The sequence below is a fragment of the Cupressus sempervirens genome, chromosome 7 (assembly GCF_028749045.1).
Source record: "Cupressus sempervirens isolate cs-2001-9-10 chromosome 7, ASM2874904v1, whole genome shotgun sequence".
Taxonomy (NCBI): domain Eukaryota; kingdom Viridiplantae; phylum Streptophyta; class Pinopsida; order Cupressales; family Cupressaceae; genus Cupressus; species Cupressus sempervirens.
The window spans coordinates 545854702-545878204 of record NC_143124.1 but is presented as its reverse complement, the minus strand read 5'-3'; positions in this window follow the sequence as shown (position 1 = coordinate 545878204).

Genomic DNA, 23503 nt, shown 5'->3' with positions numbered 1-23503 from the left:
GGAAATAACTCAACATACAATTCTCATCCAAGGTATGCACACGAGGATTCCTCTTGAACCTATGACAAGGGTGAAGGTGCATCTTTCATGTAGGAGAGGCCAATGCCAAAAACATACAGAAACATGCCTCTTCCAAGGATAGAACCTCACATGCATTCCCATTTTTTCACACTCCTTTTCTCTCCAAATGCAAGGGGGCATACACCTTGCATTTCATCCCTCTTCTCATCATGAGAAGAGATTCTACACTAACATGAAGTCCAACTAACCCCTTTCCCTTACATGGCCACTTATGCCCTATCTTAGGGTGAGTAATGCCAACACTCCCTTCATAGTTTTCCCAACAAAACAAGGAAAAGAACATGAAAAGAAAAGCAAGTAAACACCCACAATACTCATCCCTCACATGATAACAACAAAAAACACAACTCCAACATGCAAGAGATTTACACACACACTTAAGCAATGAACAAAATGAACATATCCATGGCAATGGAGAAACCTACCCTCACAAAGGTTATGGAAAGAATGAGTTTTGAGATGAGCTTAATCATTTCCTCCTAATTCCAGAGCTTGACTTCTCTAAAAATAGAGAGTGGGTGAACACCCTCCAACTCTTCAAAGGGACTCTAAATAGCTTCTAAAGTCACCCACCAAAAAATAGCAATAACTCCAACTTGACTCTAAGCCTCCTTTGGTCTCCTCACTTGCCCCTATCATAAAGGCAACCTCTTAGTGAGAGTGTAAACTTGGGTAACCTCATGGAGATGATTGATTTTCGCAACAAAGGGAAATTGAGATATTTTAGGGGTCATAAATGTTTCTAAAAAGTTCTAGAAGGGTGGAAAAGGTTCCTAACCCATACCCTACCACTTGGGCACTGGGATTACATTAAATTTGGCTTTTAGAATCAATTCATGACCTATACAAGTGGCTTGAAATATTTGATCTCCAAAATCCTAAGGATGTAACCTTTCCACTAAACCCTAATCAAGGGGAATTAATTTAGGTTACTAACTAAATAAGTCTTAGGTTAACAGATTGTATTGCCAACCCTAATTGACATGTCAATACACATATGCATATAATGAGTGTCAAGTGACATCATAATATTTACTTTTACATAACATTTGATATGTCACAAAATATAGAATGATACACATACATTCATATTATGATACAAATTAAACACTTGACAACAAGGTTCGAATCACTTTATTGGATTCAACCTTGGTCTTATAGTTTGCACATAGGGTCAGTTATTGTTTCTATGATTAATTCCATTGTTAAACTTCTTGCACACTCAATGTGAATATCAATAGTTTGATGAAATCACATTTATATATAAAAACCAAATTTACATAATCAAATTGATCAAAATATTATAACTTTCATTTAAATAAACTTTTCCTATTTATGCACATAGGTTAACTTCACTAATCTTATAATTGAATCATCATAACATATTCATCAGTTGGAATTAAAATGCTGAAATAATTATCATAATACATATTACATACATTTGAAACATTAGAAATAACATAGCTAAGCATACTAAAGTAATCATAACGTGGCATAAGTAATATTGATAATGTCTAATCCCTTATATATAATGTCTCAAAATGTTGGATCATAACGTATCATAACAAGTGTATCAACTATGCTATGACGGGTCAGGGTGAGGCCTCACACATTTTTATGAATCCTTAATTTAGTAATATAATAATATTCTTAAATCTAATCTAATATAATTATATTATAATATAATGATTATAATGATATAATATAATTATATTCAATAAAAATTTATAATTATATTAATAAATCTATTGGCATTTCATATACAGATTTTATTGTACATTTAATGACATCTAAAATTTAATTGTTATCTATAGATTATCTATTTTATTTTAATACATAGTATTAGTTAGAAATAAGTAAAAAAGTAATTATATAACCTATATTCAAATTTAAATAATTTATATTATACTTAGATCTATAAAAAATAAATTATTTAAATGTATACTTCTCATAATTGGTTAACATAAAATTGAAAATTAAAAATAAATTTTCTTTGTTGAAAGATTAATATTTATTCAAATGACTTTCACTAAACTAATGTTTATATGTTTACCTAAACTATTCGTTCTCAGAACAAATTTAACTATTAACTTAAAACATATCATAATTACTAAACAAAATTCAAATAACTAACTATGCTTAGAGGCAAGTACTTAGCCACTCTGTGGCACTTGTTGTTATTCTAGTGTTGTACTACCGGCTACCGGCCCTAACAATTCAATCAAATATTACATTGTGTATATAGCCACTATGGCTTGTAAGCCAAAAACAATGGAATGAGGGACATTTAATATACTTTATCATTACTAGGATTCAATATTCAATATCATATATAAGAAAAGAAAATTCAAATTTACAAACTATAAAATTTGTCTTTGCTCAATTAAATATATTTATTATTTTGTTAAATCATGCTTTATTTCTTATTTAAAAATGTTAATAGTAAAAACTTTGTGTCTCATTCTATTCTTACTTTTAATTGTTGTATGAGAAGAGCTCATAAAATAAATCTATTATTTTAAATCTATTTTATTAATTTATAAATAATATATTTTTAAAATTAGATAGTAAAAAAATCTATCAATTCAAAAATATTTAAATTTATTTATTTATTTTTATTTTTATTAGCTTTATTAATAATTTTTAAAGTTTAAGAATCCTTTTACTATTTTAATACACTTAGTATGAAATTGTAATAATAATATTTTGTTCTATTTTTATATTTATATTTAAAAAATTAAAAAACTTCAAAACGTATATATAAATAATAAATAAAGAGTAGAATTTACTGGTTGGGATAATAAAATTAGGAAGGAATGGCATGGATTACAAATTCTTACTGGCGGGTCAAATAGTAGAAAAGATACAAATCAAAATTAATCATATCTATGGGTGACAGAAAAGCAAATATTAAAGTTGAACAATGTCTGAACCTTCAAAGAGGTTAGTCATGTGTATATGTCTCTAATCTATTTTAACTAGTAGTCACATGCTTTTGTACGTGCAATGAGTGGGCCAATAGGAGATGAGTTTTAAGAGAAAAATGTAGAATGAACATTAAATAATGTAAATATAATTTATTTTTTAAAATGAAAATAAAAAAATAAAAAAATTGAAGATTAAAACATAGATATAAAATTTACAATATTTATGAAATTTGAATATTGCTTAAGAAACGTGTTTAATAATTTCAATATTTTACAATTAAATTAAATTTATAAAATATGAAAAAAATAATCATTTAAAAAAAACAAAAACATCACAAAATTTATTATGAAAAATTAATAAGAGAAATGCAAAAAAGAGAAGAAAAATAGCGACATCTCTAACACATATTCTATTAACTAAATAAATTATAGAAACTGAAAAAACAATATTTAAAAAAAAACTAAACTACTATTAAAAAAATAAAATTTTAAAGTAATTTAAAAAACTAAAACCTAAATCAATTTAAAATATCAAAAGTTTAATAAACAGAGATCACAACACAATCTGATGTGGAGATCACAAGTAATTATTTTTTAAATAAATAAGAAAAGAAAAACACTAGTTAAAAATGGATATTTAAATTATAATCTTATGTGAGCAAATTATATTATTATTAATTTTTAATTTAAATAATATAATATTTACTAAAATCTTTTAAATAGATTAATAAATATTATTTATTTAAATTAAATTTATCAAATATAAAAAAAAAATCATTTAAAAAAATCTATCAAAAACTCTATTATGAAAAATTAATAAAAAAAATTTAAAAGAAAAATGTCTAATAAATATTCTATTGACTAAATATATTATAGAAACTAAAAAATTATATTTAAATAAAAAATAAAACTAATATAAAAAATAAATTAAAATAATTTAAAAACTAAAATCTAAATCAATTTTAAAAATCAAAAGTTAACTGAATAAATCACAATATGAGCTAATGTGGAGATCACAACTAATAAATAGAAAAAAATAAAATAAATAGTTAAAAGTGGAGATAACATCTAATAAATATCAAAATAAGAGTTAAAAGTGGAGGGAGATAAAAACTGGCCGGTAAATAATTAATGGGAAGGATTTTCAAATTTCGAAAAAAAAAAAAATAGTTAAAAGTGGAGATAACATCTAATAAATATCAAAATAACAGTTAAAAGTGGAGGGAGATAAAAACTGGCCGGTAAATAATTAATGGGAAGGATTTTCAAATTTCTGGCCAAACTCTTGCAAATATTGCGTCAAAAATTTAATTTCCGAGAACAAAGTTCTCACAAATAGCCTATCGGCTAAAAATTACTTCTATGCTTCCAATTTGACATATTTCCTTTAATTTTACATCTCTTCAATTTTTCTTTTCTAATTAAACCTATCAAGTACCCCTTGCACCTCTTTTGGTGCCACGTTTATTCTATCGTTTAATATACATTTATTGTATTCTTGAGATGGCTAAAATTGAAAGAAAATATGAACAAGAAAAATTGAACTTCCTATTGTTTGTCGAGGAAGGTTAGTTATTGTTGGTTAAGCCCTAATTTGGTTTAAGGCCCTCTACTATGCTTAGTCTGTTTGGTTAATGGAATATGATTTGAGAATTGGCATTTGAAATCTTGAATTTGGGATTATGGAACTTGAAGTCCAGATTACAGTTTCCAAAACTTATATTGGGACCGTTTGATTCAAACCCAAAAGTATTTGATATCCAAGCTCTTGTATACCTGAAGCCCAAACATAGAGAGAGGCATCGTAGGGAATCCAATCTCTTATATACCCTGAGCCCTTCGTTCGAAGAAGAATTAGTATTTGATGGTGGTGGTGTTCGGTTGTTCGAATCAACAACACAATTAGAGTGTAGATGCACTCATCAAAATTTTAAAAATGTGTTGATTTATAATTAAATGAAGGGGAGAGGGTAGTTACAGAATCCACGGCTAGAGTTAGATGCCCATCTACAACGCCCAATTTAGAGCCGAACCAATTCATCTTCTCTTATTAGAATAAGCCTTTGTCTATCTCTCCTATGTCTGTAGGCGACCAACACTCCAAAACTCCTACTATTTCTCAACGTTGATCTGCCTTTGATCTCCAAAACTGTTTCTTTGTAGTTACAAAAATGAGTATGCGGATGTCAAAGACAAATAAATTTCACTTTTATTTGGAATGTTCATTTTGGAAAAATGAGATTTAAAATGGGATTTAAATGAGAATCCCAAATAAGAGGTATTTTGAAGGGATACATAATTCTTGTTTTGAGGTCAAATAGAGATACAAAATCCACATTTACCTGAATTCCAATTCCCATTCCCATTTTGCAGACCCAAACAATCTATTAAGGATTCCAAATTCTAATTCTTGCGATCCAAACGGCCTTCTTTGGCGAGCGGAATAGGCATATGTAAATTGCAAAATTTTTGAATTCCTCGTTTGGATGCACCAAAACGGAATTGGAATACGAAGTTAAAATGAAATACGTATTCCATTTTTGGCCCAAAAATGGAGTTTTGCAATTCCACCAAAATAGGTGTTATTGGAATACGTATTCCTATTCCATTTTAAAAAAATTTTAAAAACATAAATTTTGGAGTCCACAAATTCTCATCAAATATTCGCTGAACCAAACAGAAAACAGGGATACGTAGCCCCATTTTCTATTCCAGAATACGTATTCCTATTCCCGCAGCCAAACGGGCCCTAATAAACAAATTACTGGATCTTGATTGAAACGAATTTGAAACGGATTTGCTGTGTGTGGGGTATAAGTAAATGTAAGAAGATTGATGAATCAGTTTTACTGCGTTGGAAGAAGTTAGAGCGAGATTATCAGAATTGGGATCAAAGCTAGTTCTTCCAGAGTATATATTAACCGCTAGAAAGAAGTCATGGAGTTCAAAGAAGGATATTACTTCCACAGCGCTCCGTTGTTTAATGGAACAGAGTATGCTGTATGGAGCATAAGGATGAGAACCTACTTGAAGGCTCTTGGATTTGATGTTTGGCAATCTGTGGTAAATAGATATGACGCTCCCGAATCTCTGCCAACGGATGAGGCTGGAATTAGGGCTTTTGAAATTAATGCCAAAGCTGAGCACGCAATTGTGCGTGGATTATCGGATGATGTACTTGTCAGAGTAACGTACTGTGTCTCAGCGAAGGAAATGTGGGATAAACTTAAGAGAACTTATGGTAAGTGATTGAAGGTAGATTTTTGCGAATGCTTGTCGCAGAACTAAAAGCAAGATTATAGCATTTTTTCAAAATCATGTTTAGAGTAAAATATAAGTAAAGTTTAGAGTAGTTATATGAGCAGATTTAACAGTAAATCTAAGGGAGATTTTGTGAAGAGGTTTACATGAGTATCATTCATTAAAGGTGCAAAATTCAAAAATGCATACAAGATTAGAGGAGGGTATTGTCCATCATCTGGTTTAGAATCAACATGAATAGGTGGAATTTTTTTTGGAAGTAGGAGCTCTCTGAAAGAGAGAGTGGTGCTTAACAATGACAGCTGGTGCCTAAGATTGGTATTTCCAGTAAACTGTGCCCACAAAAAATGTGAATAATTTTAATTTTAATTATTTTTTGCCATGTGTCTTTTCTTTTTTTCTTTTTTGGTAAAATGTATATACAAATTGTATGTTCTTATGTTGTGTAATTGTTAGTTCTTATGTGTATAATATTACTGTGGTTGATAATTTGAAAGTTAAAAACTGACTTACACACATTCAAATCTCCAATCCCCCAACGGCTTCTCCCTCCAATAAGGGGGGTAGCGGCTATTCCATCTTGACTTAACATTTTACAATTTTTAGAAAATAAACTATTTCCCCTTGGTATGGTTCCACTGCTCAATAAGTGTGCACTAATCAGAATTATGTTATTTAGCAACCTATATATGTTGATGTTTTTTCATGAAAATTCCTATAACAGAACCTGTATGACATATGGAAACTTCACAACAGCTAACTGGAGGACATAACAAGACATGTACACATTCTAAGTCTCAATCACCATATACAATCCCAATCCCTTTTTTTATGCCTAAATACTTAGCGGGAGTAGAATCAATGATGCTTTTATAATGAAACCACGAAACCAGATATGAGGTCCATGATGATTCAAACTAAGAGAGCAAACTAATTATCCGTCCAAAACTGCAGGGCATCTTGTCTTTCGCTCAACTATTTCACTATGCCTTACAAGTTACAATTGTTAGCCTTGTAAAAGTTCACAGAGGCGCCTAGAACAGCATGAACCACACCACTGCAGCCCAAGATCAAGCTCATCTTCAATGGAGTTACCAATAAAAACGTTGAAAAGGAGGAGGGGTAAACAGATAGTATGACACCTGAGGACAGACTATTAAAACAGGCACCCCATAGCTATATTTATATATTATTTATATTTTAAGTCTCAAAAAAGGATTCCTCACTAATGACAAACAAATACATACTTCTGGGAATACCTAGTTTGTGCAGGGTTTATAGTAAAAATGGAAGATAATAATTTGCACTTCTTGGTCAACCTCACATGATTGATCAATGAATAAGTAAGCTAATATGTATTTGCAAACATTATCAATATGTAAGTATAATATTGTAATTGCAATTGAATGATCATGCAATGTTTATATGAGTATGAATTGCTAATATTCATTCAAAGATACCTGCTGTCTGCTCACTTTTGTTAATTACTATAACTAGTCGAAGGCTTCAATTATGGAAATATATCTTCTACTATGGAAATTTATGTTAAAAATTCATTACTACGACCTACTAGATGTGTGAGAGATGAAAAATCCATAGTAGTACATGGCCTCATCCTATATAAAGCAAAATCCTCTTGGCCTCTAAATTTTTAAAAAATGTTTTGAGAACATAGAAGATTCTACAAGATGTAGAAATGAATAAGAGAATTATTTTCATGCAAGAGCACCATCTACCTGAGGCAACCCTAAACCCCTTACAGCAACCAGAAAGATCAAAGTTAAAGAGCTTCTGCTATACCCTGCAGGATGTCTTCCGCAGCAGAGCCAGGAGCCTTACTAGCCATTGTTTATTCATGATTAAAAAAATGAGAAAATTTTTCTATGGCTTTTATCACTGAGTCTTCCCAATAAATTTTCTATAACCATTGTTCTTTTGTCATAAAAAAATGAAAAAGTATGTGATGGATTTTATCATAAAATCTTCCTACACTAAATGGTAAGGATTCCATTTATATGGTACTAGATAGGCTAACTGAAAATACATAGTTCATTACTATTACTGTAGAACTCAAAGCATATCAAGTTGAACATTTTTTTGTTTTTGTGGCCCTATGTGCTGCTGAAACTCCCATTTGTTAAAGACTCTTCTGGTTTTCAGTAGGGGGTTTATTTATGCTATGTTGTGCTACTTTCGACTTGGTTCTTTTTAGATGGACCTGCGAGCCAGGTTAATAACTTTGCTTATCCACTATTTTCTGGCCCTAGTTTGCTATGTTGTGTATCTAGACTATGGCTTTTGTCGGGTAATTTTTTGGTGGCTTGTTAAAGACCTTATGTTGTTTATGTCTTATCTCTTTTTAAGCCATTTTCATGCTAATTTAATAAAAAATAAATCACACGATTGATTCAAGTGCTTTTCCTTTTCAAGCTTAAGAAGATATTAAGCAAATGTAAAGGCAATGAGCTATAGCTTGTATGCTTTCTCATTAGTTGTACTTGTAACGTATGTATTTAACTGAAATATATGGACACCTCTCTCCTCGTTTGATGCATGTTCTAATAGGAAAAAAAGTATGGCTCAAAAGTTTGCCTCTATTAATAAGAATACATTGAATCACACACTTCAACCTTGTTATACTGCATCATATAAAAATTAGTGTCTTTGAAAAATTCTCACCAGCTAAACAAAAGTAAGCTTGTTTGAAGGACTACAACAAAATTCTTCGAAGGTCTGTCATACAAGTTTTAGGAGAAATGGCTCAAATAGATGATAACTGACATTTCAGTTGAGAAAATCCTAAGAGGATGATTTAATATTTAAACTTGACTCTGTGGAATCATCACTCTTGCATTGGGTGGTGTAATAATATAAAACATTCAATGCAACGAAATGTTGAGGTTACATATCCAATCAAAGTGAAAAATGCAAGGTATTGTTATGCTAATTTCCAAGATAACTTGGCAATTTTTGTCATTAATTTAAGATAAAAGTAGACCCTAGTCAATGCTTGGAATTGATGACTCTGGTTTGCCCCAAAGCTGCTGGATATATTAAAATTGTCATGTTGGTTGCTAACTTTTTGAAATGCATTGAATCCAGATACAATTCACCTTGCCAAATAGGAAATACTTTTCTCCCAAAAAAACACAAGCAATAAGTATAGCAAATCCTCAACTTGGGTTCAATAAGAATGCATTTGTGCTTTGAATAAAAGGAAGATTTCAATTATAATATCATTATGTTCTAACAGATTAATGTATTGTTTACTGTATGTAAATTTCATCTCCACTTGAATTCAAAAGCCTCACCCTAGAAGTTCAAGAAGCAGCTAGTTTAAATCAATGAATCCCATTGTTAACTTCTCCCAAACTCCTATGTAGAAAACTTCAGACAAATGTTTTGCTTCAGGAATACATTCAGTCCCTAGAACATATTCTTTATGGCTTCAAGACTGTCGACTATGAATGTCGTAGCAAATAAACACCAATTGTTATGAAATTGAATATATCTAGGCCAATCACCTCCAAGATCCCTTTGATAGCTTTAGTTAGCCCCCGGGATCATGAAGTGTGGAATAACAACTAGTCTCCAAGTTAACTGGGATATTGCACCTACTTTGGCATTGTGGGAGCTTATTTTCCCGCACCCGCATGACCTTCGATCCCTAACATACAATGCTACAGCTCGGGTGGTAATATGAAGTCAAAGGCAAATATTTAATGAATACCCAGTTTAAACATCACCTTAGTACAAATGTGCCAGAGCTGGATATATTTTCTTATTCAAGAGGGTAAGGGACTCCCACCGAAACTACAAATACAAAATAGGGAGGATATTGCACCTTTGGAACTGCACAATGTTGAACTCCGACTGGAATGCACACATACAGAGAAAATATCAAATTTGCATACCTGCAACAATAACTGACTTGACCTTATATAAGGGTTCCAGAAAACTTTCCAAAGGATTACAAATGTGTCGACATGACCATACACTACTAGCTAATAAATAAAAGGGGTCCATATAACAATTAATCTTTAATTAAATTATTTAATTATATCTGGCACATTACAGTCCTGGCCCAAGAATTAATTTTGTTCGAGAAATTTCAAACTCGAATGTTCCAAGACCTGTTAGCCTTTCCGTGTGGCATCTTCAATCAGCAAGTCCAGTTCTAGAATTAGTTTTTCTTCTTCATTTAATGGGTGGAAGTTTCTCTGAGCTGTGACACACTAATCGACTGCCTCGAGGCATGAAACATGAAAAACATTGTGAATCTGACAACCTTCAGAAACTCCTAACTCATAGGCAACTTCACCCACCCTTCAAACCACTATGTAGGGTCCATAAAAGTGCAGCTTCAACTTCTTTGCACCACATTTTTCTGGAAGGATTGTCTATATGGTTACAGCTAGAGGTATACCAAATCTCCTACCTCAAAACTCTTCTCTACCCTATGTGAAGTTGAAACATATCTTTTGTTGATTCTTAGATCTCTGTAGGATGTCCTTGAGAGACATCAGGAATCCAAGCTTTCTTGCAGCCATTCTTTGGCCCTTGATGCACTATTGTTTCCTAATGCCAGATCCAAAATGATGAAGACCCATAACCATGAAGTGCCTCAACCTTAAAGGGTGTTATACCTATTAATATGTGATAGGCAGTGTTGTAATAGTGCTCTCCTAAATGTAACCAATGGACCCACGTCTTTTGTTGTGTTAAAACGTAGTTTCTAAGATAACCCTCCAACCATTTGTTCACAATCTCCATCTAACCATCTATCTATGGTTGGTAGCTAGTACTCGACGAAACTCTGTTCTTGCCAAGTGAAATAGTTCCATCCAAAAAGTGCTGAGAAAATGGTTATTGTTGTCACCTGCTATGTTCTTTGGAAGGCCATGCAAGTGGAACATCTCTAGGAAAAATAGCTCAGCTACCTAAGTTTCCTAACATCGAGTAAGAATGGCAAAGAAATGGGCATATTTGGTCAAAGTTCACAATGATATAAATACAATCCTTTCCTTGCGCTCTCAGAAGCCCAATGATAAAATTCATCGAAATTCACTCTCATTTCTGATCAAGCCTTGGCAAGTGATGTAGTAATCCTTCAAGCAAGGTATGCTTGACTTTATTCTATTGGCGAGTGGAACACTCCTGCATGTATTGTAGTACATCATCCTTCAATCCTTTCCAAGTGAATCTTTCACAAATTTGCCTATATGTCTTGAGGTACCCAAGGTGTCCAAGCAAAGGTAAGTCATGAACTTCCTTCAAAATCTTCTCCTGCAACTTTGACTCCGGCACCAAATAGATTCCATTCTTGTAGTAGATGATGTGAACCACCATGTACCTATCATTTGGTATTTGGTCATCCATCAATTTACAAGAATGTTTGGAGTATTCCACCAGTAAATGCAGCTTCTAATTGGCTAAGATCCATGATGGAGAACATATGGAAGGTCTCTTGGACAGGGCATTGGCCACCACATTATTCTTTCCCTTTACGTACTCAATGTCAAAACCATATGCTGTTCCAGGAAATACCTCAGACTGTTATTGTCTATCAGTAAAACAAAGTTGGCTTCAATGAGATACTGTCGAAAATTGGCCAAGGTATGCATAATGGTGAGCATCTCCTTATTGTAGATGGAATACAATCATTCAGCTCTCAAGAGCTTTCTTTAGTCAAATGCAATGGGTTGACAATCTTTCATCGACGTTGCTTTGATGCCTTCATCCAATGCATTGCACTCCATAATGAAGGGGTGAGCAAAATCTAGTAGTGCTAACATTGGACAGCTACTTATAACCTCCTCCAATTTGTCGAAGGTATGTTGTGCTTGCTCATCCCAATGGAAAGATCCTTTCTTCATCGGGTCAATCAATGAGGCCCCAAGCTATGAGAAAACCTTTATGAGCCTCCTATAATAATTACATAGTTCAAAGAATCTACACAGATTTGAGAGTGTTTTAGGTGGGGGCTAGTCCAGAATTGACAGAATCTTATCTTGGTGCACATGAACCCCTCAAGCACTGATGATGTGACCCAAGTAAAAGTTCTCGGTCATTCCAAAATTACATTTGGACCTCTTTGCAAACCAAGAACTGGAATGTAGTCAGAGTAGCCCATGGCTATACAGCCATGAAAATGCACTTCCTTTACATTGCTTTTTCTAACTTTTTAAAAAATTGACTAAGTCCTCTCCTTCGTATGGAAGTGCATTTTTGTGGCTGTATAGATGTTGCAGAGTATTGGTCAACCCAAATGACATGACCAAGAACTTGTAGTATTCATGGTGACCAACATCTTGCTCCTATATGTGGATTTGAAGATAGCTAAACCTAAAATCAATATTGGAGAAGTAGACTGCACCATGTAGTTCATCCATCAACTCATTGATCCTAGGAATGGGATATCTATTTTTGATTGTTTTTTTCTTTAATGCATGATAATTGAAACACATCCTAAGGTGTGTCTCCTTCTTCACAGTACAATTGAAGATACAAAGGGACTAGAGTTGGGTCTAATCCATTTCATGATGGAGAATTTTTAGATTGTCTTCTCTATCTCATCCTTGAACTTCTTAGGATGGTGATAGGGTGTACTAATAATAGGCTTTGACCCTTCCTCTAACTTGATGGTATGCTGACAACCTCAATATAGGGGTATACCTAGTAGAATGTCAATGAAGACCAAACTCTACCTATCCAATATCACCTAAAGCTCCCCATCCCAGTAGTAAGTTTGTTTCCCGCTCATAGGTTTTGTTGAGACCAAGTAGTGTTTGCCTAGATGACATCATAATGTATGAAAATGGCTTCCGTTTGTTTGGATAAAACTTCCGTCAGACTATTATTCAAAATTCCTCGTAGAACTACCTTCTTACTGTCCACCTCAAATGAGAATTCCATTATTTGAAGCTTTGTGTGTGCTGATTGAGGGTTTCTGTCTATTGAATGCCTAATATAACATCTATATCATCCAAATCTACAACAAAGAAATCATTTGTCACTGTGTAGTTTCTCATGGCGATTCTCAGTTGCAGAACCAAATGAGTGCATGATAAACGATTTCCTCTTGCTAACTCAAATTTGAACCCCTCATGTTCTTTGTACACAATCCCCTTCCGAGTGACGAGGGAAAAGTTTATGAAGTTGAACAAGGCCCCACTGTCGAGCATAACTATAACTCAATATCCCTAGAGTGTACCACATACTAGAAACACATTGCACCTTGGGGTGCTAGGTAGTGTAGCAATGATGCCTCTCCTCCATACCAATGTGGAAATTCTCTCTACATGTTGTATTTGTTGTGTAGGCTACTCTTTTGGTTGCTTAAATCCCCCATTCTCTTCCTCAACATTCAACACCACCTCAATCTAGTGGATCTTTCCCCTGCCTAAGCATCAGTTCCCTGGTTTCCACAACTCCTTGCAAGTGTAGAAAATTTTCCTCTTGAGCTCCTTCCTTTTGGCCTCCTCCAATGATGGATTTTTTTTGTATGTCTTGTTGTCATGAACCTTTAGGGTGGGGAGATTTGGCCTGTGAGTAACTCTTTGAAGAAGCAAAAGAAGAGGTGTCCATGTCACATGCCTTCTTAATCACTTTGATAAAGGTCTTCAGGTTGAACCCATCGACCCAACCTGAAATTCTATAATGTAAGTGTTCAATGGTCCAAATTGCTTTGAAGTGTAATGAGGGGGCGAGGGGTGAATTACTATAAGAACTTTTACTGATTTAAACTTTAATCACAATAATAGCATCAATTACTAAAATTAACAAATATGGACATGAACACAATAATGAATAACACAGTATTTATGTGAAAACCCAATGTGAGAGAAACCCATGACAAATAATGCTTTACATATGAACTTCTACAATGTTTTGTATGGACCAACCTACTAGAGGCTATGACCCCTAAGTGTATGAGCCCCAACTTACTAGAAGCACCAACTGCCACACTTCACATTAGTGTTACATCGGCGTGGGGGTGCAGCAGTGTGGGGGGACGTCGGGACGAGTTTTTGATGCGGGAAAAAAAAGGGCCTCAATTTGGGGATGGCGGGGGGACGGTGGGGGTGCAGCGACGGGGGTGTGGGAGGTGGAGGGAGTTGCATAGTATACATATATGACTTGAAATGCTAATTATGAAATGATACTTCAATATAACATACCAAATATAGTTGAACAATGAATACAGAAAACTGAAATGCGATTCACGAACCACAAATTCAAACTTGAAACTTGAAACTTCATAACCAATGACCATTGAACTTAGTAACATACTCATAGTAAGGTGTAACATTAATAACATCAAAGTTTCAAACATAATAATAATGATAAATAAAAAATATAAATCATACATAGTACAATGAAATAATGCATCATGACCATATCAAATGAGTACAACCTACAAAATGTCAATGATGAGAATGTAAGGGTGGGAGCTCTCTAATCACCCCCTAAGCTGAAGTCCTTGTTACTAGAACTACTAGACTCCTTTATGGGTAAGATAATATAATTTTAAAAAAAAAATTGATTTGTCACCATGGGTGCTCGATGCACCTTGTGCGTCCCTTGGAAGCACCCAACGTGCCCCTGCACCCGAGACGCACCCGTGCACCTGTTGGGTGCATCGAACGGTGCAACCGCAGTGCAATGTCACTTGGCGGTGGTGGCGATGCGCAGGTGCGTGACGTACCTACACCCGGGATGTACGCGCACCTAGTGTGCCGAGGTTAGGTTTTATCCCAAGTGCGTGCTTCACATGCATTGACCTATTGGAAGCACCAAATCCCACTATTGAACTTGTGAGCACCAACTCACTTCACATGAACTATTTTTCCACCTTGATAATGTTGCTATCTTAGATTAGTTATAGTTGATATGTTTCATTTTAAAAAAAGGCCCTACTTTTAGATTAGTTATATTTGATATGTTACATAAGATAAAAATAGGACCACTTTCCAATCACATATGAATCAAGTATCTAATATTCAATTAAGAAATTTACTTACCTTGATGAAATATTGCTTTGCTGAAATACTTGGGAAGAGAGCTTCAAGCATTTAGATATTGTCCTTGGAATATTAGAATAATTCGTTTTCTTACAAGAGGAACCAACCATGAGTTTAGGGTAACATAAATTCTACACCTGGGCAATCTAATTAGTGTTTGGGGTGTCCAAGTCAATTAACAAAAAATTCGAGGCATCTTGGATTTACCATTTTGTAGGTTATTTGGCCTTTGAATTCATTGTTACACATTTTTTGTCTATTTTTATGCTAAAAATAGGTTTATACCTAGCCTAAGAATGCTATCATCATAGATTGCAAAGTCTCTGAATGCTCTCTGAGTAGCCGAGAGTTCTCTATTATTTATAAAATTGTGATTTTTACAAGTTAAACTCACAATTTTATAAATGCAAAAAAATAGTTCGAAAAAATGCTGAAAGAAGTAAAACACTAGTTGAAATGTGTTTTTAACATCATGTTGCTATAAAACTATGCATTTTCTCTCTTGATTTATCAATTTCTAAAACAATACAGTGTGTAATTGAATTTTACAAAAGACATACATTTCTTTAAGAGAATTTAATTTGTAGTACTAAGTTGCCAAGTTGTTGGCGAGTTCTTGTCGAGCTTTTACTGAGTTAAAAATTTTGGGCTCGAGTAGTACTCTAGTCTGGGTGTGCAAACTATGGTTATCATTATTAAGTAGCTACAAGATTTAAGATATTATTAAGTCATAGTATCATTCACATTGGTCATGATTCACCCTTGTGTGACCTTGACAAGTTTTCTTTTGTGTTTGGGAGAAATGCTAAATTTCCTTTTTAGCCACATAAGAGAAAGAGGAGGGAAATGTTTTGCAAGAGGAAGAACTTTGTAGAGTTTCTTCTTGCTTCCCATGACAAATTTTTATTAGTCTTGCATAATTGAGTTCTTTGGGTGAATGTTTATCCTTTAAAACTTGCTATTGGTTATGTTCTTTTATCTGTTGGTCTTGAACCTATTATTTGCTCTATTTGTGGATGCACTGAATCTTTTCAGCATATTTTCTTTTAGTGCATTTTTGCTAAGAGTGTTTGGTCTGTTTTCCTTGTCATTCTATTGTTTGGAATAATGAGCCAGGAATGTCTTGGCATGAAATCCTTATTGGTTTTGTGGATGCTTTTGATATGAACCTTAACAAATTTTGGTTTGTTCTTTCTAATGAGGTCTTGTGGTATCTTTGGAAGGGGGGGAATGAGGAAATTTCCCAAGGCAGCAAAAGAAATCTTACTGAGTTTAGTTTTAAACTAAGTCATTTTTACATGATGTCCCAAGTATTAGTTATGTTGACATTCCAAAAGATAGATTCATGATTCTTGTTCGAGAGGGTGCAATGATAATATATAAAGAGGATAGCTAGTCTATGCATTACTTTGATGCATATAATGACATGATGAACCAAGAAGAGTTAGCTGCTCTGAAGCAATTTACCAAGGACAAAGGAATTGGTATTTTAGTTGTGCATGACATTCCAAAAGATAGATTTATGATTCTTGTTTGAGAGGGTGCAATGATAATATATAAAGAGGATAGCCAGTTTGTGCATTATTTCGATGCATATAATGAAATACTGAACCAAGAAGAGTTAGCTGCTCTGAAGCAATCTACCAAGGACAAAGGAATTGATATTCACCAAGAGAACAAAAAATATCCACAAAGAAAGAGAAAGGAATGCACCTAGCTAGGAAGAACCAATCAGTACCATGGATACAGTTGAACCATCTAATGGATCTTTTGATTGTGATAAGGCTGAAGTCAATAGCAACATCATAGGAGCTTGGGATTAATTACTATATTACCTGTCGTTTTGTAAAATGCTTTAAAGTATATATGTCTTGTGACGATCAAACTGAATACAAATACTTTGAATATAATTTTGTGGGGGGGTGGCATTTATGTATAGGTACCCTCATGGTACTCATAGGTAGGGGGTTCTTTTTGGTATGGATACTGGTATACCATATCAGTCAGAGATCGTGATGTTTTGTATTGAACTTCATTTTGCTCTCAATATTAGTAGGAAAAAAAATGATGTTTATAACATACCAAATTGAAATAATTTCACATAGAGAAATTGTAACACAAACTAGAACCATTGAATATTCAACATAGTAACATAGTACATACCCAATAGTAACATTAAAAAATCAAAATTCAAATAGAAATCCAAATTATCAGCAAATAGGATTTATATTAGTTCTATCAAATATCAATCATATCATAAAAATGATTACAATGAGTAGCATCATGCATGATATGAATCACGATCACTATCAAAATGAGTACAAAATCATGTCAAAATGACAAAATGTAGTAATGGTGAGCCTCCAATCATCCCCCAAGCCAAAACCCTTATCACTGAAACTACTGGACTCTTCATACTCAAGTTCCACCAAAGGAACACCAACCAACCCTACATCTGTTTCTATTGCAATCTCATCCTCATCAATCTCAAATGGATCATCAAGCACAACATCCCATTGTGTTGCTAGGCTCTCTTTGTACACCTATATCTTGAAATCTACAATAAGTTTGCTTCTCCACTCTGTTAGAGGTAAGTTTGTTTCTCTTAACAAAGTAGATGAAGCACTCAAACACAAACACCTAAATACCCAAGTACCTCTGATGTCCCCAAGCGTGGTGCGGTAATGCTTGCGCAGCAACAAGGGAACTTAGGTACTCCAAGTACCCCTCCCAAGGACATGCTTGTACCAGGTACTTATGTCTAATGCTCTATTTTTGTCAGCATCAGAGTTTGAGGGATTAGCCTATTGTTGTGATCCGCGAGGCTATTTATTGTGGATGGAGGGTCTTCTGAGGTAGAGGCTTGGCTATGGGAGGGTTTTGACTTCTTCACAATTCAGTATGTTCCAGTTTGGTTTTTGTTTGACTCAGATTGGACTTCGTTTGGGTTTACTTTCATGCACATGCTATTTATGGCAAGTTTGGTGATGATTGAGATGGACCCTTTCTATTTTAGAAAAGTGCATTAGGTCACATAGGGAATAATGGGTGTGACTCCTGTTTCAAATGACATATTTAAAGGATAAGTATTTTGGGAGTTATTATTATTTTAGTGGCCAAATTATTATTAAATCATTAAATGGCTTATTATAAAGTTATAATTTAACTTTATAATTTCACTGAAGGTTTGAGTCATCATTGGAAGGGGCCATTTATTTAATTAATTCATCAAAGCCTATGCCAAGGCATTAAAGTTTTGTGAGGAAATGACTATCATTTTATATTATTACAAATCCAAATATGCAACCAAAAGTAAAATTTTCATTTAAGTGTGAGGAAGAAGTCAAGTTGCATTATAAAAGAGACTTCATGGAGAGAAAGAAATCATCTAGTTGTCTATTTTGCTTTGGTTTATCTCTTGTGAGAGTTTATGAGCTCTGAGTTTCTATCCATTGCTGATGTATAATGGATTGGATCTGAGATTGTGACTTCTCTTAGTGTGATTTATGTGGTTGAGAAGTGAATTTATTTGTGTTATCCATTGTTGAGGTATGGTGGATTAAAATATTCTGAGTTTGGCAATCTAAGATGTGGATGTCTTCCATACTGTAATTGTTGTTGTAAGGAAGACTTTGGTGTTGTGAGTTATTGAAATTTATATCTTCTATTGGGTTTGAGTTGATTAATTGGTGCTGAAGTATACCAATTAGGATTTAATTACTGAAATTATTATCAGAGGGTTTACTGATTTGAACACCTCACGTTCAACACTCATTACTATTGCTATTGTGGCTTGAAGGTGAATTAAAGACAGCTGCACATTGACGTTTATTATATGCACAATATCATATTGTTGGCCAGGGTTGACAGTTGCTATTTGGGACTGTTTATATTCAGCCTGTCATCTCTTATAGGCCGATTTGTATTCTTACATTGTGTTGCATTGTATGGTTCTTACTCTTAGTGTGGAGTTTTCCTTATCTCAACTGCAACAAATCCAACGCCAAGGGCAATCCAGGTTCTATTTAATAAGTTAAATTGCATGCCAATTGTTTGTAAAAATGTCTATTGGCTGTAGATGCACATTTAACATGTAAAAATCATATTTATGGATTCAAATCATTGAAAAGGATTGCATTTGTGCTCCAATTCTTTGCCTAGATTTCTTAGTAATCATTTGCAAGCATTTAAACTTCATTTAAAATCATTTCAAGCAAACAAATACAATCTGGAAATAAAAGACAGCAAGATAAAGGGTTCATGCAAAGTGTTTGACAAAATCTCAAGCTTCTAAAATTGAGGAAAATTTAGTGTTTGTGAAGTTAGAATATGTTGGGGTTCTTACAATGGTATCCTCTTGTTGTCCTATGGGGTAGGGAAATAAAATTTATTGTGCATATATCAGAATTATGGCCACTAATCAGAATTATGGCCACTAATCAGAAACAATGAGATGGTATTGTGAAACAGTTGAATGTGTTAGTGAATGAGCTCAGTCAAAACCACTAACAGATGACAAAACTGATTTCAAATCCAGAATTTGAGCAGAGCATGATATCATTTTCTCAAAGGAAGAAACATGATGGTACAGTGGACACTATCAGAAAGCAAGAAAATGTTTCCAGTCAAAACTCTAAGTCTGATTTTTATATTAAGAATGTCACATCTGAGCTTGCAGTTGCACCTGTTGTCATAGCAAAGTCTGAAAATGTTGTGGATGGAGTAACGGACGATAGTGTGCATGTTCTTGATAATACTGAGGAAGATACATAGCTATTGACAGGCACATTATTTCTGATTTGCATGACAGCAGTGAAGATTTTTGGCATCATGATGATATTGCGGTAGCTACAAATATGCAAGACATTTCTTTCGAGTTAGGTGTTGAATACATTGGCTGTGAAATTGGATTGGAATTTATATAAAATTGATAGATGATGTAGTTATTGGCATGAGTTTCCAGTATCGTGGATTTGATGGTGATACAGTTACAATGGGAGTGAGAGCGTACGATGATACTGTCATATCAACAACTACTTCCATGCTAGATGAGCCATCTACTCAGAGACCTAGCAGCAGTACCTTAGTTGTGCAGGTGTTGTTGATACAGTTGAGATGAGTGCAATTGTTGAGCAATAGACATTGGATTATGTCCTTCTACGTAGGCTTCCATTCAGTGTTTAGGATCCTTGTATGCATCGTGAGTGAGAGCGTACGATGATACTGTCATATCAGCAGTTACTTCCATGCTAGATGAGCCATTCAGTGAGGTACCTAGCAATAGTACCTTAGTTGTTCAGGTGTGTGTTGATGATAGCACACATGATGTTGCATTTGATGTGGTGAGTGATGTTAAACTTCATGTGGTGAGCGACGTAGAGACAACGCCATGTTATAGTACAGATGAACATAGTGTTGACGTTCACTTTGTGGACAATCCTATGTTCAAGATGGATGCAACATTGTCCTATATCAATCCACTTTTTGAGGTTGATGTTGAACACTCACTTGAGTGGAAATGGGCACAATTTACATTATCTACATATGCAGTTCAATTTCCTATAATAGTAGTTGGTGATGTTCTTGTATCCATAGATTATGATGAGGATGTGGCTTCATCAATTGTAGTTATAGGTGTTGTTGATGCAGCTGGGATGGGTGTATTTGTTGAGCAACAGATGTTGGGCGATGTCCTTCTAGGTAGGCTTCCATTTAGTGTTTGAGATCCTTCTATGCATTGGTATTTCAAACAGGGTTCACAAAGGAGTTTTGGGATCTGTACATAGTACCAAACACATATGGTTTTACTTTTGACTCTCATGTGCATGATTTTCCTTTAGGTGCACAATTCAATTGTGCATGTGTTAGATAGTGTGCATGGCAACTCACTTTGTGCAATTTGTGGAAGCAAGATTTGTTAGCTTTCTGAGTTGTTTCCCTATGAGATATTCACTCCGGTAACATCTAAAGTCATTTTCATTTCAATTGGGAAGGTTTTGTCAATTATATTGTTGATGATGCTATAGGAGCTAGTTAGTGATCACGGGGCCATTACACGATTCTATGATTGGGACTCGGGTGGACTATAATGTCCCCATTTTTGTCAGCATCAAATTTGAGGGATTAGCCTATTATTGTGATCATTGTAGGCTAATTACTGTGGATGGAGAGTCTTTTGAGGTAGAGGCTTGGCTATGGGAAGGTCTTGGCTTCTTCACAATTTAGTATAATCCAATTTGGTCTTCATTTGACTCAGATTGGACTTCGTTTTGGGCTTACTTACATGCACCTACTATTCATAGCAAGTTTGGTGATGATTAAGATGGACCCTTCTTATTTTAGAAAAGTGCATTGGGTCACATGGGGAAATAATTGGTGTGACTCCTATTTCAAACAACATATTTAAAGGATAAGTATTTTGGGAGTTATTATTATTTTAATGGCCAAATTATTATTAAATCATTAAATGGCTTATAATTTTACTTGAGGGTTGAGTCACCAATGAAAGGGGCCATTTATTTAATTAATCCATGAAAGCCTATGCCAAGGAAATAATTAAAGTTTTGAGAGGAAATGATTATCATTTTATATTATTACAAATTCAAATATGCAACCAAAAGTAAAATTTCCATTTAAGTGAAAAGTGTGACGAAGAAGCGAAGTTTCATTATAAAAGAAACTTCATGGAGAGAAAGAAATAATCTAATTGTCTGTTTTTCTTTGAATTATCTCTTGTGAGAGTTTCTAAGCTATGAGTTTCTATCCATTGCTGATGTATATTGGATTGGATCTGAGATTGTCACTTCTCTTACTGTGACTTCTATGGCTGAGAAGTGAATTTATTTGTGTTATCCACTGCTGAGGTATAGAGGATTAAAAAATTCTGAGTTTGGCAATCTGAGATGTGGATGTCTTCCAAATTATAATTGTTGTTGTAAGGAAGACTTTGGTGTTGTGAGTTTATGAAATTTATATTTGGTATTGGGCTTGGATTGATTAATCGTTGATGAAGTATACTGATTAGCATTTAATTACTGCAGTTATTATCAGAGGGTTTACTGATTTGAACAACTCACATTCAACCTTCATTACTGTTGTTATTGTGGCTTGAAGGTGAATTGAAGGTAGCTACAAATTGACATTTATATCTGCACAATATCATATTGTTGGGCAGCATTGATAGTTGCTATTTGGGAATATTTAATTTTAGCCTGTGATCTCTTATAGGCCGATTTGTATTCTTACACTGTGTTGCATTTGTATGGTTCTTACTCTTAGTGTGGAGTTTCCCTTATCTCAGCTGCAACAAATCCAATGCCAAGGGCAATCCAGGTTCTCTATTTAATAAGTCAAATTGCATGCCAACTGTTTGTAAAAATGTCCATTGGTGTAGATGCACATTTAACATGTAAAAATCATACTTATGCTTTCAAATGGTTGAAAAGGATTGCATTTGTGTTCCAATTCTTTGCCTAAATTTCCTAGTAATCATTTGCAAGCAAGCAAATACAATCTCAAAATAAAATACAGCGAGATAAAGGGTTCATGCAAAGAGTTTGACAAAATGTCAAGCTTCTAAAATTTGAGTTTCACTGCTTCAGACAAACATGTCAGAAGGACGATGTCAAGTTAATCCATCATGTATGAAAAGATGATGAGAGCAAAGAGATTGCAAAGAGCCATATGTGAATGCCACAATATAAGATTATGCGAAGAAAAGTTATGGGTCAAAATCCCAAAGAAGTGCATATCCGCTCTGTTGGTTATGAGTGTGCTACTAAGGTGTTTTATCTACTAAGATGTCTTCAGAACTTGTATTAGTGTTGAGATGTTGAAATGCAGGGAAAACTTGATTTAAGTGAGATTTTTGAAGAACGGAAGAACAAAGAAGTGGAAAATGAACTTCAAAACAAAAATGGTGGTACTATTTATTTTCTGAACAAAGGATGTCAGTTGACAGGCATTTCATTTGAGCATTTATACTTTATGAATAGGAGTTATGAGTGTTTCTAGAGCACAGCCTAGGGCCTATGTGTTAATGATCTCATCATTCAAATGAGACATATTAAGCAATAGAAGACATGGATTCAATGCTAATAAAAATGAAGGTGTACAAAATTACTACGTATATGACAGTGATAAGGTTCAGGTTGAAAGATGGAACGGATAAGGTTTTGAAGGAGAATTCATGACTGCGACAAGGATATTTTG